Source organism: Podarcis cretensis (genome assembly GCF_951804945.1).
Source record: "Podarcis cretensis genome assembly, chromosome: 13".
Taxonomy (NCBI): domain Eukaryota; kingdom Metazoa; phylum Chordata; class Lepidosauria; order Squamata; family Lacertidae; genus Podarcis; species Podarcis cretensis.
In genome coordinates, this window is record NC_137182.1 from 3,380,910 (window position 1) to 3,397,517 (window position 16,608).

The 16,608-nt window shown below is 43.7% G+C and overlaps 1 protein-coding gene across 2 annotated transcripts in view; it reads left to right on the forward strand.

Annotated features, from left to right (window-relative positions):
- Positions 1-16,608, forward strand: part of LOC307200817 (poly(rC)-binding protein 3-like) — a 183,323-nt gene that overhangs the window by 62,669 nt on the left and 104,046 nt on the right. Inside the window, exon 1 of one of the 2 annotated variants that reach the window (XM_079949803.1) lies at positions 15,620-15,735. The exons of the other annotated variant lie outside the window; for it this stretch is intronic. The gene's annotated coding sequence lies outside the window, so the exon portion shown is untranslated. Of the gene's footprint in view, positions 1-15,619; positions 15,736-16,608 lie in introns of those variants that run through there. 2 annotated transcript variants of the gene reach the window in all.

A 16,608-nucleotide genomic window follows, 5' to 3' on the forward strand; every position in this document is an offset into this window, starting at 1 on the left:
CAGATTGTGAAGCTGAGGCTCCAGTACTTTGGCCACCTCATGAGAAGAGAAGACTCCCTGGAGAAGACCCTGATGTTGGGAAAGATGGAGGGCACAAGGAGAAGGGGGCGACAGAGGACGAGATGGTTGGATAGTGTTTTCGAGGTTACCAGCATGAGTCTGACCAAGCTGCGGGGGGCAGTGGAGGACAGGAGTGCCTGGCGTTCTCTGGTCCATGGGGTCACGAAGAGTCGGACACGACTAAACGACTAAACAACGAAACCACTGTAATTTACAACCACTAGGATCACTTAATGAGCTGTTCAGCAATGCTACATCTGTGCTGTTTTAAGCTGAGGGTCTTAGCTATTTGTGGAGAGAACTGGTATTCTTTCTCAGAAATCCATTACTTCCTCTGTGTAGCAAAGACCTGATAAGGGTCTGGAGCCTAGTGCTGTTTCAATGGCTTTTCTTTTTTTAAAGATTGTGAAGTTCAGGATACTGTTCTCCTGGGTGGCAACAGCAAGAAAAGCACCCTTTTCTTGCAAGGTCCCTCACCCTTTATCATTTGCAGCCCAAGGAAATTAGGCTGTTTATCCTCAAAAGGAATTTTTGAGTTAGGTTACACAGAAAGTTCATGACAACAATGAATTATGTTGATAAAATACAACTGAAGGGGCCATTCCATAGAGAGGTTTGAGTTTCATTCCTGACCCGCCTGAAGCTAAGTCCCATGTCCAACACTTGCAGTGGTGGAGCAGCATGGCAGGGGGGCCTGTGGATGTGGCACTCAGACTCACTTTCTGCACTTTCTCATCCTTGAACTGTTGTGGGTTCAGAATGCTCAAAAATCGTAATTTTTGAAATGCAAAAGATGCAGGCTTGGTTTCTCATGAAAAGATGTATATATCTTTCCCCTTCCAGTGCTATACCAAAATACTATTTTCTTGAGTTGGGAAATCTCCTCTGGTGATAGTTGCTCTTTTTAAAATAATGCAGGAAAAGGTAAGCGTAAGCCTTTTAAATGTACTGCGTTGCAATTGTGATCCCTCGTATGGACAAATTCCTTTAGTCAGGGCATCACAATGGCTCTGAATGTGAACAAATCTATTCCTGAAACACACTGAAAGCCAACACCATTTTCTTAGTGTACTAATGAAGATTAATAGAAAATACTACAGCAGAAGGAGAAAGTTTCCATTCCATTCTAACAAACTGTGTTTGTTAGATTTCAGATTCCTGATATATTAAAGATGGGTTCAAATGCTTCTTTAAGAGTAGAATATTAATGCATTAATGTTTCTGGAGCTGGAGTTTAAAACCCTCCAGCTATATTGATGTAAAGGTAAATAGGTAAAGAGGACCCCTGTTCTCTTGGGAGGGGGCCTTTCCTGCTGCCTGTCCCCAGTGGTGGAACCTTCTGCCCCCTGAAAGACCATCTGATCATTTTTATCCTGGAAGTAGTTTTATCCGCACTAACTATTAGTTGGACTAAGCCTCAAGGGTCTGAATGTTTTTGTGTGTTATCTTCTGCTGAGGGACCAGCTAACATAGAGATAAGAAAAGCCAGGCAATCCCTAGCTCAAATCACAGCTGAACCATGAATTTGCTGGGAGGCCGGGAGAGCAAGACTTTCCTGGCTTCAGCAGAGAGGGAGAGCTGCGCAGCGCCCCTTCAGCCAAGCGGGAGGAGAAATGGAAGGGGCTCCGTTTCTCCTGCTGCTCCGCTGAAGGGGCGCTGAGCAGAGAGGGGGAGAATATTTTTTTCTTGTTCTCCCCCTCTAAAACAAGGTGCGTCCTATAGAGCAAAAAATACGGTACTTTTCTGGATGGAGGTTTGCAACTGGTCCTAGATGGGTTTGTGCTCCTCTTGAAGGATCAGGTTCAATAGTTAGGCGTATTGTGCCCCTCAGTACTAACTAGGGATGCTCAGGTGGTGGTGGTGAACAAAGGTTCTTTTTATCCTCTGTGATCCATTTTGGGAGAATAGATTTTGCTTCCATTATCCATGTACTAGTTAGTGACTTCCAGTCTAGACTATAATGCATTCTACCTTACATTATAGGGACGCAGGTGGCGCTGTGGGTTAAAGCCTCAGCGCCTAGGACTTGCCGATCGAAAGGTCGGCGGTTCGAATCCCTGCGGCGGGGTGCGCTCCCGCTGCTCGGCCTCAGCGCCTGCCAACCTAGCAGTTCGAAAGCACCTCCGGGTGCAAGTAGATAAATAGGGACCGCTTACCAGCGGGAAGGTAAACGGCGTTTCCGTGTGCGGCTCTGGCTCGCCAGAGCAGCGATGTCACGCTGGCCACGTGACCCGGAAGTGTCTCCGGACAGCGCTGGCCCCTGGCCTCTTAAGTGAGATGGGCGCACAACCCCAGAGTCTGTCAAGACTGGCCCGTACGGGCAGGGGTACCTTTACCTTTACCTTTACCTTACATTATAGAACTTGCATCTGGTACAAAATGTAGCTGTGCAGATTCTGCTAGCACCAAATAGGTTTAGCATGTTATACCAATGTTGTACCAGCGCCTTTCAGGGGCCCATTTAAAGTGCTGATGATGAAGAACTTCAAAGCCTCAAGTAGTTGCTGCGCCTGTACCAACCTGTCCATGCCTCAGTATCTGCTTCAGGGAACCTGTTTCGGTGCCTGCCTACAAAAACAATTCGGCTAGCAGGCACACAGACAATGACCTTCTCAGGGGTGGTCCTGCAGTTATGGAATTCACTGGGTACTTTTGATTTTTACAAGCAAGTTTTTAAGGGTAAGAAACCAGCTGAAGTTGTTAAAATCTCTCTCCTCCCCCCAGATGTGCAGGCTTATATTTTTTAGGGGAAAGCATTCCGTATTTTTGATTAACATGTGTTCATGGAGCTCTGCCCTTTAAAACTAATGTTATGCCCATTTGCTCAGGGGAGGGGAAACAGTCCCTGTGCTAATTAGAATTTTCCATTAGAAAGCACATCATAATAATTACACGAAGCTCCAGCAAGGGGCAGTACAGGACCAATTACTGTCAAATCTGTTCTGGTGAATATTAGTATTGTGCTGATCACAATGCAGTTTAACTCATGTTATGGAACTGTTTCGAGATTCTAGAAGGACAGAAGTTTTTCAAGCTACAATGTGTTAGTTAATATGGCTTGATTTTATGCAAATAATTTTTGGCATGTTCACTTTCATTGCAGGGGGTGTCTTGAGCACAAATACTGTGGTTAAAACATGCTTTCTTAGTGAATAAACATCACTCTTGGAAACACTGGGAAAGTAGTTCACTTAATATTCAAAACTAAACTTCTGATTCATGTATAGCGACAGCCCAGGAGAGAATAGTATTGACTAAAAGATTGACTGAATTTATATACGGCCCTATACCCAGAGGTCTCAGTTCACAAAATAAAATCAAAATATAAAACTACAAAATATGCAATCAAAACAAAAGCAACAACCCAATAACCCCCCCCCCCCAAACCCCACATTTTAAAAGGGCATTAGGAAGATTGTCAAGAATTATAAGAGTATGTAAAGGTAAAGGGACCCCTGACCATTAGGTCCAATTGCGGATAACTCTGGGGTTGCGGCACTCATCTCGCTTTACTGGCCAAGCGAACTGGCGTACAGCTTCCGGGTCATGTGGCCAGCATGACTAAGCCGCTTCTGGCGAACCATAGCAGCGCACGGAAACGCCGTTTACCTTCCCGCTAGAGCGGTACCTATTTATCTACTTGCACTTTGAAGTGCTTTTGAACTGCTAGGTTGGCAGGAGCTGGGACTGAGCAATAGGAGCTCACTCCGTCGCGGGGATTTGAACCACTGACCTTCTGATTGGCAAGTCCTAGGCTCTGTGGTTTAACCCACAGCGCCACCCGCGCCCCTTTGAAAAATGGAACCTACTCTCTATTTTTCCTTCCTCAATTAAAAAAAATTATTTCATTCACCACCAATATATTCCCTGTAAGGTGGAAGCCTGAGGTGTTTTATGTGGCTGGTGTATTGCCAACCCCACCTACCTTCCACCCCAATACTCTCATTTTCCTGCTCATATTGAAATACTGCCCCTCAGTGAGGCCAAACTTAGATTCACAAAATGTTTAGGGGTATGCGTACCAAGGTGTCCCCCCCAAAAAGCACTGGGTGGGAGGATCACAAAGGGGTTTCAAAGCCTTCTAGTACGGCTCCTTTCCTCCTTGAATGGAAACCATGTCCCCCTCCTTGAGCAAGGCCTGCTCCTAAGACTGTCCGCTTTCCATCGCAGCCAAGCAGGGTGAATCACTGGTGAGGCAGGAGGAGCAGCATGGGAAGAAGGCCAGAAGCTTCAGCCAGCCTGGGAATCATCTGATGCAGCAGTGGATTACCAGGCAAGGAGGCTGCCACTTCTGGGCACCTTCCCACACTCCCAAACATGCTTCTAATTGGCCATGGTGGCAGAAGCAGCAGATTCCCAAATTTGTTTGGGAGGAGGAAGGTGGACAGCTGCTGGCTCCTGGGGGCAGGGGCCCCAGGGCTGGTGGAAGGAGGAGCCAGTAAAGCAAGGCTGCTGCTGGGGGGCTGCTGCAGCCTGTTCTGCCTGCCCCTCTGCAACTCATCTGGGCCATCCTTCCACCAACCTTCATCACACTGAAGCTTGAAGCACCACCTGCCTGTGGCCATGCAAACTGTAATGTGACAACACTATTACATACTTACTATATACAGTGGTGCCTCGCAAGACGAAAAGAATCCGTTCCGCGAGTCTCTTCGTCTTGCAGTTTTTTCGTCTTGCGAAGCAAGCCCATTAGCGGCTTAACGGATTAGCGCTATTAGCGGCTTAGCGGATCAGCTGATAAGCGGCTTAGCGGATCAGCTGATAAGCGGCTTAGCGGATCAGCTGATAAGCGGCTTAGCGGATCAGCTGATAAGCGGCTTAGCGGCTTAGAAAAAGGGGGGGGAACCCGCAGGAACTCGCAAGACATTTTCGTCTTGCGAAGCAAGCCCATAGGAAATTCGTTTTGCGAAGCACCTCCAAAACGAAAAACCCTTTCGTCTAGCGGGTTTTCCGTCTTGCGAGGCATTCGTCTTGCGGGGCACCACTGTATGTAAGATTTGGAGGATGGGTTTGAATGCTGAAACATGGTACTTCCAGATGCGAACAGTAGCCTTGGCTGAAAAACTGACTTGCCAAATTAATGCAACTAAAGGAGAAACAAGTGCTTATCTTTTCTATAACATTTGGCAATCGTTTACTGAGCACGTGTAGCAAGACGTTTGTACTCAGAATCTGCTACAGTCCCATGGCAACATGTGGAGAGACTTTTTAAGACTATCCTTCAGAAATAAGTTCTGATCTTTCACAGCATTGTGGTTGACGTGTTGTGAGTTGTATTGCTGTATCTGTGATATACACTCGAAAATTAATAAAACATATTTTCCCCTAAGGGGCGAGAATCAGATCCTGGCCTAAAAGGCAGAGTATTTTATTATTTTTGTAAGTATTTAGAAAATGGAAGTGGGTTGAAATTGAGAAGCCTTCCTTTTTCATATTCACTTGCATTTTTGAGTTTAATGGCTGTGTTAACAAAAAATGCCACGTATGATAGTGAGTGATAAGCTCATTCTCAAATGCATGATGCCCATTTAAAGCAAAAGGCTCATTTATATAAATAAGGGCAAAGCAAGCTCAGAGAATTTACTTTTGTTCTCAAACAGCCTGCCTTTTGCAGGCGGGCTTCAATGCTATTACACTGCATCTAATAATAAAAGAACAGGAAAAAATGGAGCAGCAATCTATACCAGGAACCTTTCTGAAAGGGTCGTGATCCTATTAAGGCTTCTACCTTTTCCAGTCCCCAATGTCAGTGAAATTGAATGGAATGCAAATTGGGACAGGGCAGCGAACTTCATTGAGCAGCTTAATAAGTCAAACTATGCCAGTAATGGGAATTCTGCATTTCCCCCTCATTTTATTGTGTGTACACTTTTTAAATCTACATCTTGGTTGAGGTGAATGACACAAAATGGCATCAAATTGAAAAACAGGAACAAATGCTTAACCTTGGAAGAAAGAACCATTGAAATATTTTTCTCCTCTCCACACCCCACCATTCCATGTTTTAAAACTGCTTCTATGTACCTGCTACACTAGAGTGAAAAAACAAGCAAGAAACTGATTGCTAACCCTGATTTAAAATAATAATACTCTATGCTTGTGCAGTTTCACATTTTAAAGTCAAATCATAGTACCAACATGGCTTTTGTTTGTTTGTTTGTTTGTTTGTTTGTTTATTTATTTATTTATTTATACTGCACCTTTTGAATAGATAAAAAACATTGGGGAGACAATAATTTTAAAACAATTAAACATTAATAGAATTAAAGCTATCTATCTATATTAGCATATGTATCTATTAATATGATACCTGTTTAAACCACACAGACAATCACAACAAAAACAGCATGGCACCAGCCCTGTTATTAAAAACAGTCAGTTCCCCAAAGCCGGTTGGAACAATGTAGTCAACCAGCATTCTAGATTTGGAAGGCGATGATACAGAATTTGGCTGGCATGCATGTCTTTGGTGTGGGAAAGCTAAAATTTGTAAGAGTTTTACAAACCACATTATTAGGAAGAATTTATATAGAGTTTGGGAGAAATACAAAAATTTGTTGTAAAGGAAAACACCAATATGGTTTCCCCCCATTGAAGCAATGACAATTAGAGTTACCGTATTTTTCGCGCTATAGGACGCACCGGCCCATAGGACGCACCTAGATTTGGGGGGGCGGGGGCAGGGGAAGCCTGAGTTGCGCCGGGCTCCCACAGCTTGCAGAGAGCTGCGCGAAGCCCGCTCTGGGAGCATGCGGGGCTCCGACCCCAGCCCCCAGAACGGGTCCCAGAGCTTCGGCATCGCTCTGGGAGCTTGCGGGGCTGGGGGAGGGGGAAACCCGCCGTCAGCCTCCAAACCAGGTCGGGAGACAGCGGGATGTCACGCTGCGCCTCCCCGCTGTCCCCCGAGCTTGCGGGGCTGGCGGCGGGGAGAAGTGGGCTTCTCCCCACCGCCAGCCTCCAAACCACGTCGGGGGACAGCGGGATGGCGGCGTTCCGCCTCCCTGCTGTCCCCCGAGTTTGTGGGGCTGGCGGTGGGGCTCTCCTGAAGCCTGGAGAGTGTTAGGGGTCGGTGCGCACCGACCCCTCTCACTCTCCAGGCTTCAGCGAAAGCCTGCATCCGCCCCATAGGACGCACACACATTTCCCCTTCATTTTTGGAGGGGAAAAAGTGCGTCCTATAGGGCAAAAAATACGGTAATATGGATAGACAATGGGCGACATATAGGGAACTGCTGGATTTTACATAGAGGTCACTCAGACTGAAACCTTTTTGAAAAACCACAATTTGAAAAACAATTATTACCAAATAAGGACAAGCTATTGTCTAAAATGTATAATTCTTTATTAGAATGGGAAACAAAAAGCGAGCTAGTCAAAGCTCCAGTGACACATTGGGCAATAGATATAGGACACAATATAGACTTAAACCTCTGGGAGAAACTGTGGAGAAATGATTTCAAAGAGAATTACAGTGGTACCTCATGTTACAGACGCTTCAGGTTACAGACTCTGCTAACTCAGAAATAGTACCTTGGGTTAAGAACTTTGCTTCAGGATGAGAACAGAAATCACACAGCAGCGGCATGGCGGCAGTGGGAGGCCCCATTAGCTAAAGTGGTGCTTCAGGTTAAGAACAGTTTCAGGTTAAGTACGGACCTCCAGAACGAATTAAGTTCTTAACCCGAGGTATCACTGTAAAGTCATAGTATGCTGTATGGACAAAATATTCATCTGGGAAAGAGGAGCCCACCATCTTTGGATTCCCCACACTCCTCAGAGTTTGTGCCTTCCACATCTGTTGTACCTGTTAAAGGTAGTAAAGTCATATATCTCCAGTACTTTGGGAATTAATGAGAGAAGATAGAGACCATGGCAATTCTGGATAGGCATTTGGAGACCATGGCAATTCTGGATAGGCATTTGGGGACTTATAAAGTTAGCCTCTCCCTAGAAGTGTGGCCTAGTAGACCTCAAAAGTTCTTTTTCAAGCCTGGTTTAGGAGAATTTTTCAGGGTACTCCAGAGGTGAGATGTGGGGTAAGAATTGAATTCCCTTGAATGCCCCCTTTTCATGTCAAAATTAGACCTCGCTTCCACTTGATATGTGAAGGAGGAAGTCACATGAACAAACTAAGAGGCCTGGCCCAGTCACTTCTGATTTTGCCCTAACTGATAAGGAAAATGTTATTAATCCTGGTCTGCACACATCCTGCAAATTTCTGTTTTACTTACTCCAGATTTAGCATGCATAAGATTGCTGACAAGCTAGTGGACGTCAATACACATTGAAATTCTGATGGAATATAGTTGTATTACAAAGTGGGGGCTGCAACAAGGAAGCAGGAGTGGTGCTCTGTGGTTTCAGTTAGCCTGGAACAGGAGCCTTGTAGCACCATTTGGGCTTATAAAGGATACCTTTTCCCTTTCTTGTTCTCCTGAAACCTTTATCCACTTAATAAAGTGCTCGGGATTGTGGCTGGCTGCTAGTGTGAGCTAGCCCTGAACCTGTGCTTTTATTGCTGTATAGCTCACTGTGGATTTATTTATTTTTAACTTCATGCTGTGCATCCTTGGAGGGTGCTATAGGTATTGGGGCCTCAAGAAGACAATTCATTTGTTCTTCCTCCATGGGTGCCCGGGGCCGTGGGTGCCGTGCAGTGTGCATGGCCCTGGCACCAAAATTTGTGGGTGCCCAGCCCCTTCATGGGGAATTTTGTTGGTGCTTGGGCACCCAGGGCCCCAGGGAGCTGGCACCTATTCCCATGGTCAGCTGATATGTTCCATAGTTCAGCTGCTTTCAACCATAGAATAATTTTTAGACCTTCCTCCTCCCAAGACTTAAATGAGAATTGCCTATAGGAAACAATGCAGAAATTCATGGTTTTAGTGTAGATGTACTTGGGCTGCTATGTGTCTCCTTCCTGTGTGCCTGGGTTCAGTGTGAACTCAGAAGATTCCTCTCCAGACTATGATTTACTGTAAATTCTTCTATCTCTATGTCCTCAACATTTTGGAGCACCTGGAAGCTCTTAGTCTTGGGGGCGGTATGAAAAAGCAATAATTTACCAATAATATTATACATCATATACTTGGGGTGCCCCATCCCCAAGTATGATGAAGGCCCATAACATTTTGAACACTCTGAAATTTACTTCTAAGTAAATATCCTGGAGTCAGTCCATAAATAATTTGAAAATAATTCATATGATTTATTTTTTCTTTAATTTTCCAAAAGATCATTGCAACCCTCCTTATTGTCTATAAAAACAAATGCCTACCTATGTTTGGATTATGCAATTGTCTGCTGAGGAGACCATTCTCAAGTCATGGCCTTATACTTATTTAGTAAATTGTATTGATTGTGAAAAGTTGGATGTAACATGTAACAATTAAATTTATTGCCCATGATATATCTGGATTGCCAATAATTCATATTGGTTCACTTATCTTCAAGCCCGAAGACTAAATGGAATTCACTTAGCCAAGCTCAGACTCTCCCGTAAGTACTTAATCGAGAATCTGTCTCCCTCTCAAGAGGTTTTTATTAAAATAAAATGTGACTCACAGCAAACCTGACAGTTGAGCAGTTAGCTTACAAATCTGATTGTGATGGCAGAGCAGGCAGAATGAATATATAACTACCCTGACATGTCAGTGCAAGGCTGAAAACAAGAACTGATGAATGGGATGAGCTTGGCCTCCCGCCTTGCAGTGCTGACGGCGTTAGGGAAAGAGAAGGCTCCTTGTGCTGGCTGACCCGTCTTATCTTTGCAATTCATATTTTGTTATAGTGTGTCTCGGGGATGAAACACAGGCTGACATAGATGTTTCGTTTAAGGGGGAAGCATTTTGGCAAAGAGGAAAAGAAGATCGGGTGTAGCTTTGTAAGACTCTGAACTCACTTGCTTCATTTAATGTATCCATTTGTGTTGATGTGCATGCTTCATTTGCGTAAATTAACTAACATAGCACATACTTTCTTGCGTGATTAATAACCCCAGATTTTACTTTTCTAGAAAAAGAAGTGGCAGAACTTGTTGACCTTTTTTTAGGGAGAGGACTTCTCCACTCCCCCTACCGTTGCAGGAGAAAAATAAACTCCACAGCCCCAAGTGCTGTACCTCCTGACACCTCTGTTGTGCATCCTGAGCGCTGTGCGGGGGGACAGCACCCCAGCACTACAGAGCTGGCAGAACGCAGCAAAGAGTTGCTGGAACTCAGTTCCAGTGAGTTCTGGCTGGAAAAAAAAGCCCTGCTTGTACTGTGTAACAAACAAGCAAGAACAGCTGAAGTTTGACTGCCTCTCTACTTCTTTGACCTAGTTTGGGTAATTTCCTTAATCCTGTCACTGCACTCCAATAAAAAGCTTTACTTGCTCAGCTGTTCCTGTTTGGCTGCTGCTGATTTCTTTGAGATTAAGACCTGCATTTAATCAAATACTCTAGTAATAGCTTCTGGTTTGGTTTGGTTTGGCCTGGCTAGGCAGCATTCTTAACAGTTTTGTCACAGATTTGGTTACGCTCTGTCATGTACACATAGGAAGTTACTTCAAAAGGGTATGTTGTATACCTGTAAATGTTTTATGTTAATAAAGATTCGAGAAAAAAGGTTTTTTTCCTGTACTTTCAGGTATGTAAAACCACCAACTTCTAATAGTAAAATCCAGTTCTACCACATCCATAAGAGGGTCTGGGAGATGAACATATAATGTGTGATGTGTGAAAGACTTCTAATGAAGACATGTCCACCACCTTCTAAGGCTGCCTGCTCCACTGTCAAACAGCTCTTGCCTTAAGGAAGTTGTTGTAGATATTACTATATAATTATTTATTCATTCCCCTCATTTTCCCCTGACAGGGACTCAAGCCAGCTTACAGATAAAAATAAGAACAGCTAAAAACATAGAAGAAAAGCAAGCATTAAAGAACAATTAAACATTGATATAATTAAAACTATACATATACATAAAAAATATATTACAACCATACAAATAATTGCAATAAAAACAGCCCATTCATTAAAAGCAGTCAGTTCCCAAAGCCTGTAAAGAAAGTCTTTACTTAGGTTTCCAGCTTCGTCACGAGTCAATAGTGATCACTCCTCACTGCCCTCTGCAGGGGAAAGCCAGGAGTTATGAGGCAAAAATCCTGGCAGTGTTCCCCAGTGGGGCCAACTTGAAAGGCAGAGCGGGTGTGACCTGGGAGTGTGTCCCTGCCGTCTCCACCATGATTTGTGCTTGGTTCCTCCAAAATTCTGGCTCTTTGAAGGTATCTGAATGGGAGCAAGGCTGGCTCTTTTGGCCACTCTGCTTCTGAGCTCACTAAAATACAGACTTTCCTCCCCTGGCCCTCTCTCCTGCCCTGGAGCTGGAACTCTCTCCTTGGAATGCCAATGGATTTTAATTGGCTTGAAAAGTGGCCTATGATTTTGACTGAAAAGCAGGGTTATGAATGAATAAATGAATAAATAAATAAATAAATAAATAAATAATATTGTTCACGGAAGGAAGCAACTTGATAGCAGCTTGAAACAGTAATAGCCCTAAAATAAAAGCAAAAACACTGGCATGATAGAGTAACACAAATTGAATCCCTGGTGTATTTCCATTTACAACTTCCCTTCTGGTGAAACAACTCAGTTAAAGAGCAGGTTTCAAGTGCTAAATTAATATTTTTTTAAGTACATTGAATGAATTAAATTGCTTCTAGTTACAATCTTTTATCTCAGATTTCAAGTGAGAGAGTTGTTAACCTAGCTATAAGCAGACTTAAAATAGGTGTTTCTTAAGAACCTGCTGACAGGATAAGTGCAGTGCTTCAAGTAAACCATTCTAATAGTTGGGCATTAAACATCTCATTTTACTTAAATGTGTCTATTGTGGAAAATGTCCTTTGTGAGAGAACTGAACTTTGTACCATAACCAAATTCCACTGACACCATTGTGAGTGGTATTTCACAGGAAGTATATGTTCAATGCATTTGTTAATGCAGTTCTCAGTGTTTAGACTGGTCTGGCTGTAAGTATCAGGATTATAGGCTTGTGTGTGTAGCTGGAGAGTATAGTATTTAGTGAATGAAGTATCTGAACTTCCACATTTCCATATTCTCTATGACAAATTGGGACTCAAGCCCAATCTCCTCCCCCATCAAATTTTCCCCTTGAAGAGATGGATTTGTGTCCTGCCCCCCAACACATACACACATCTTGCTTGATCCAGACCACCAACACCCAGCCCATTTTCTCTGTTCTTCTCTGCACCCACCTTTGCAGTCCTTCTTGCCCCCCACCCTGAGTGCTCTTCACCAGTGCCCCCTGTCCACACTCTCCCAGCCTCCTCCCCTTTCTCAGCTGCCAAGGACCCCACTCAGCTGCAGCCCTGTCTACCCCCTCCATTCCTCCATTCCTCGTTTCCCCCACCCCTCTCTAGTGAATGTTCCCAGTCACCCACCCACCTCCCTCCTTCGCAAAGCTCCCACTCCCCCGCTTGAGTCCCCCATCTCCCTCCCAGCTACCCTTACCCCTGGAAGACAGTCACCCTTCCCACTTTCCACCCTCCACATTCCAGATGTAGTCTCAGTATCTGCCCCCCTGCCCACATCCACAGGCCTTTCCCTGAGCCTTCCTGATCATGGAGGTTCTTCCACCATTCCCCTCACAGCCACTATCCACATCCACCTCGCCCGCCTGCCTGCCACTGTCACAGCACACCCAGCGGACCTCCACAGTAACCATAGAGAGGGGAAGTGGGAAGTGGAGTTGCACACCATCTTCAGTGCCTGGGCACCCCCAGGATAAACAGAGGTAATTTCTGGGACATTCCAGGATCCAATCAGAAGCCAGGGATGTTTTTTTAAAAGTTTTTTTTTGAATGTCCCAGTAAGAACAGGACGGTTGCGGGGTGTGCTGTGGTGGTTTAGGCAGGTGTCATTTCAGTCTTCTAAAAAATTCTTGCTTCATATACCATGTGTTACAAAGACTGCTGTGGAAGGCAAGAATTAGTCAGTTTTGTGTGCATGTTAGCTTTCCTGAAATATACCTTGTTAATTTCCACATTTCTATATTTCACATGGTTTAGTAAAGTGTCTTTTCAGTGTTTTAAAACTGGCTTCCTTTCGTTGCTTCCTGTTGCAGCACTAAGTTAAGACTGCTGTGGAGGGCTGTAAGCAGTGTCCTCAATAATCTAATGTCTTCCACATTGGCATTGCACCTGCTCATTCTGGCTCTTTCCATACTGGTGTGAAATCCACTGGGTGGTTTTCATGTACAAGCCCAATTCAAATGGGGGAGGGCTGTAGTTAGAAAGTGTGTTCTCAAAAAAATTTGAGAAAAGCAAAGTTGTTGTTTTTTGAATGCTTTGTTGAAATTAAAAGAAACAAAAATCCAGAAATAACAATAAAAAATTACATCAAATCACATTAAAGTCTTCTTACATCTGTAATGACTTCCCGTCACCCCATCATGCATCTATCACCTATTTCTTCAAGTGCACTTTCCGTTTTCATGTATTAATTTTCATTGATGACTTATTCTATGAGTTTCTACTGTACCACAGAGATCATTCAAGGCCTGCCATTGACGTCCTGTTATTACGATGTTCCTTAAGATATTTTTTGTACGTGTCCCATTATTTAATCAGTATGTTCTCTCAATTTCCTTGTCATTTTTGCCAGCTCAACATATTCTAAAAGTTTGCTTTGCCACTTCAGTTTGGTTGGGATTGTGTCCCCTTTCCAATGTGTAGCGATTAATATTCTTGCAGCTACTGTGGCGTACAAGAATATTTTCTTCGCCATTTTAGGGATGCATGAACCTAGTATACCCAAAAGGAAAGCTTCCAGCTTTTTAATAAAAGAGATCTTAAACATCTTTTTGAGCTCGTTATAAATTACCTCTCCAAATTTCTTTATTTTCTTATAGTTCCACCACATATGTAGCATTGTACCTTCTGCTTTCCCACATCTCCAGCATTTACTTGAGGTATTTTTATACATTTTAGATAGTTCTAATGGTCTTAAATACCAGCGGAATTGCATTTTCATAAAATTTTCTTTCGGTACATAACACACGGTAAACTTCATATAACCCAGATCTTGAGCGCATTTAACCATTACTGATTTTACCACAACAAAATAAAAAAATTTCCTTCCAGTAGACCTTAAAGACCAACTAAGTTAGTTCTTGGTATGAGCTTTCGTGTGCATGCACACTTCTTCAGATACACTGAAACAGAAGTCACCAGACCCTTCTATATAGTGAGAAGGTGGGGAGGGGTATTACTCAGAAGGGTGGTGGGAATGGGTGATTGGCAGATAGCTGTGATGAGCCTGTTGACGACTCTTAATGACTGCAATAGGTCTTACAGGAAAAAGCAAGGGGTGAGAAGGTGAAAAATGGCTTTGTCATGTATAATGAGATAAGAATCCAATGTCTTTGTTCAGACCAGGTCTCTCCATGGTTTTAAGTTTGGTAATGAGTTGCAATTCAGCAGCTTCTCTTTCCAGTCTATTTCTGAAATTCCTTTGTAATAGAACAGCTACTTTGAGATCTTGTATAGAATGTCCTGGGAGATTGAAGTGTTCTCCTACTGGTTTCTCTGTCTTGTGATTCCTGATGTCAGATTTATGTCCGTTTATTCTTTGGCGTAAGGTTTGGCCTGTTTGTCCAATATAGAGAGCTGAAGGACACTGTTGGCATTTGATGGCATACACAATGTTAGACGATGAGCAATTAAATAGTCCCGAGATGGTATGTGTGATGTTGTTGGGGCCAGTAATGGTGTTGTCCGGGTGTATGTGGCAGCAAAGTTGGCATCTGGGTTTATTGCAGGCTCTGGTGCCACATACCCATAAAAGCCTTTTTTGTTGCTTTTAACCTCTCTAGCAAGCCTGAGTTCATTCTGTGCTTTAGCTTTTCTGACTTTGTGTCTACACGTGCTGGCTATTTGTTTGAATTCCTCTTTGGTGGTTTCCCCCCTTTTCCATTTTTTGTACACATCCTTTTTTAATCTTAACTCAGTTAAAAGTTCTTTAGATAGCCACCCTGGCTTCTTTAGGCACCTTCCATGTTTCCGTCTCATTGGTATTGCCTGAAGTTGTGCTTTTACTATCTCCCTCTTAACAACCTCCCAGCCATCGTGAACTCCCTTTCCTTTTAGTATTACTGTCCATGGGATCTCACCCAGCACTTCCCTAAGTTTTATGAAGTCTGCTTTCTTAAAGTCAAGAAATTGAGTCCTAGTATGCTTGGCTGCTCCTTTCCGCCGTATAGTAAACTTCAGAAGAGCATGATCACTCACGCCTAATGATCCTTCCACTTCTACCCCACTAACCAGGTCATCAAGTTTGTAGGAATTCATGGCTTTGGTGTTCTGTGAGGTGGGTGCACACCCAAGGGTGCCAGGGGGGAAAGTGCCATCGCGCAATCGCAGACCCCAAGGTGGCACTGTCGCATGCAAGCACATGCTTTGAAAACCTTATTTTGTAAGGCTGCAACATTGGTCAGGGCCACCAGGTGACGTGGTTGGATTGGAATGAATGGAGTTGGCCATTTTACTTGGGTTAAAGCTGCTAACACACTCAAGGGGAGAAAGAAAAAGCCCAACTGTTTGGCCAAGGAGAGAGGGTGAGACCAGCCTGATACGGTGCTTTCTGCTCTCTCATGCAGCACCCAAAGCAAGTGAGTTGTTATACTTTATGTTACTTTGTTTTACTTTTTGAATGACTCCCTTAAAGCGGGAACAGGAAGAATTGCCAGAGGCCCCCTGGACTGAGACCACAACAGGGTGAGACAGTTGCAAGGGGGAGTTAACATACCAAGGCATGACTAGGAGTCCTCCTGGAGCTCTCCAAAGCAAAGGAACAGACAAGAACATTTGATAACCTTCACAGCAAGGCACTGGAATTTGTAAATAAATGTAATGACAAGATTTCACAGTTGAATATGGATGAAAATCAAACATTGGAAATTGACTCTTTGGAAACAGCATTGCCAGTTAAGAGGCAGAGGAAGAAGAAAAGGATGACAAATGAGCTTATACAGGTGAAACTCAGAAAATTAGAGTATTGTGGAAAAGTTCATTTATTTCAGTAATTCAACTTAAAAGGTGAAACTAATATATGAGAGACTCATGACATGCAAAGCGAGATATGTCAAGCCTTTATTTGTTATAATTGTGATGTTTATGGCGCACACCTGATGAAAACCCCAAATTAACAATCTCAGAAAATTAGAATATTAAATGAAATCAGCAAAACAAGGACTGCAAATAGAGCAATATTGGACCTCTGAGAAGTAGAAGCATGCACATGTACTCAGTACTTGGTTTGGGCCCCTTTTGCATCAATTACTGCCTCAATGCGGCGTGGCATGGATGCTATCAGCCTGTGGCACTGCTGAGGTGTTATGGAAGACCAGGAAGCTTCAATAGCAGCCTTCAGCTCTTCTACATTGCTCAGTCTCATGTCTCTCTTCTTTCTCGTGGCAATGCCCCATAGATTCTCTATGGGGTTCAGGTCAGGCGAGTTTGCTGGCCAATCAAAAACAGTAATC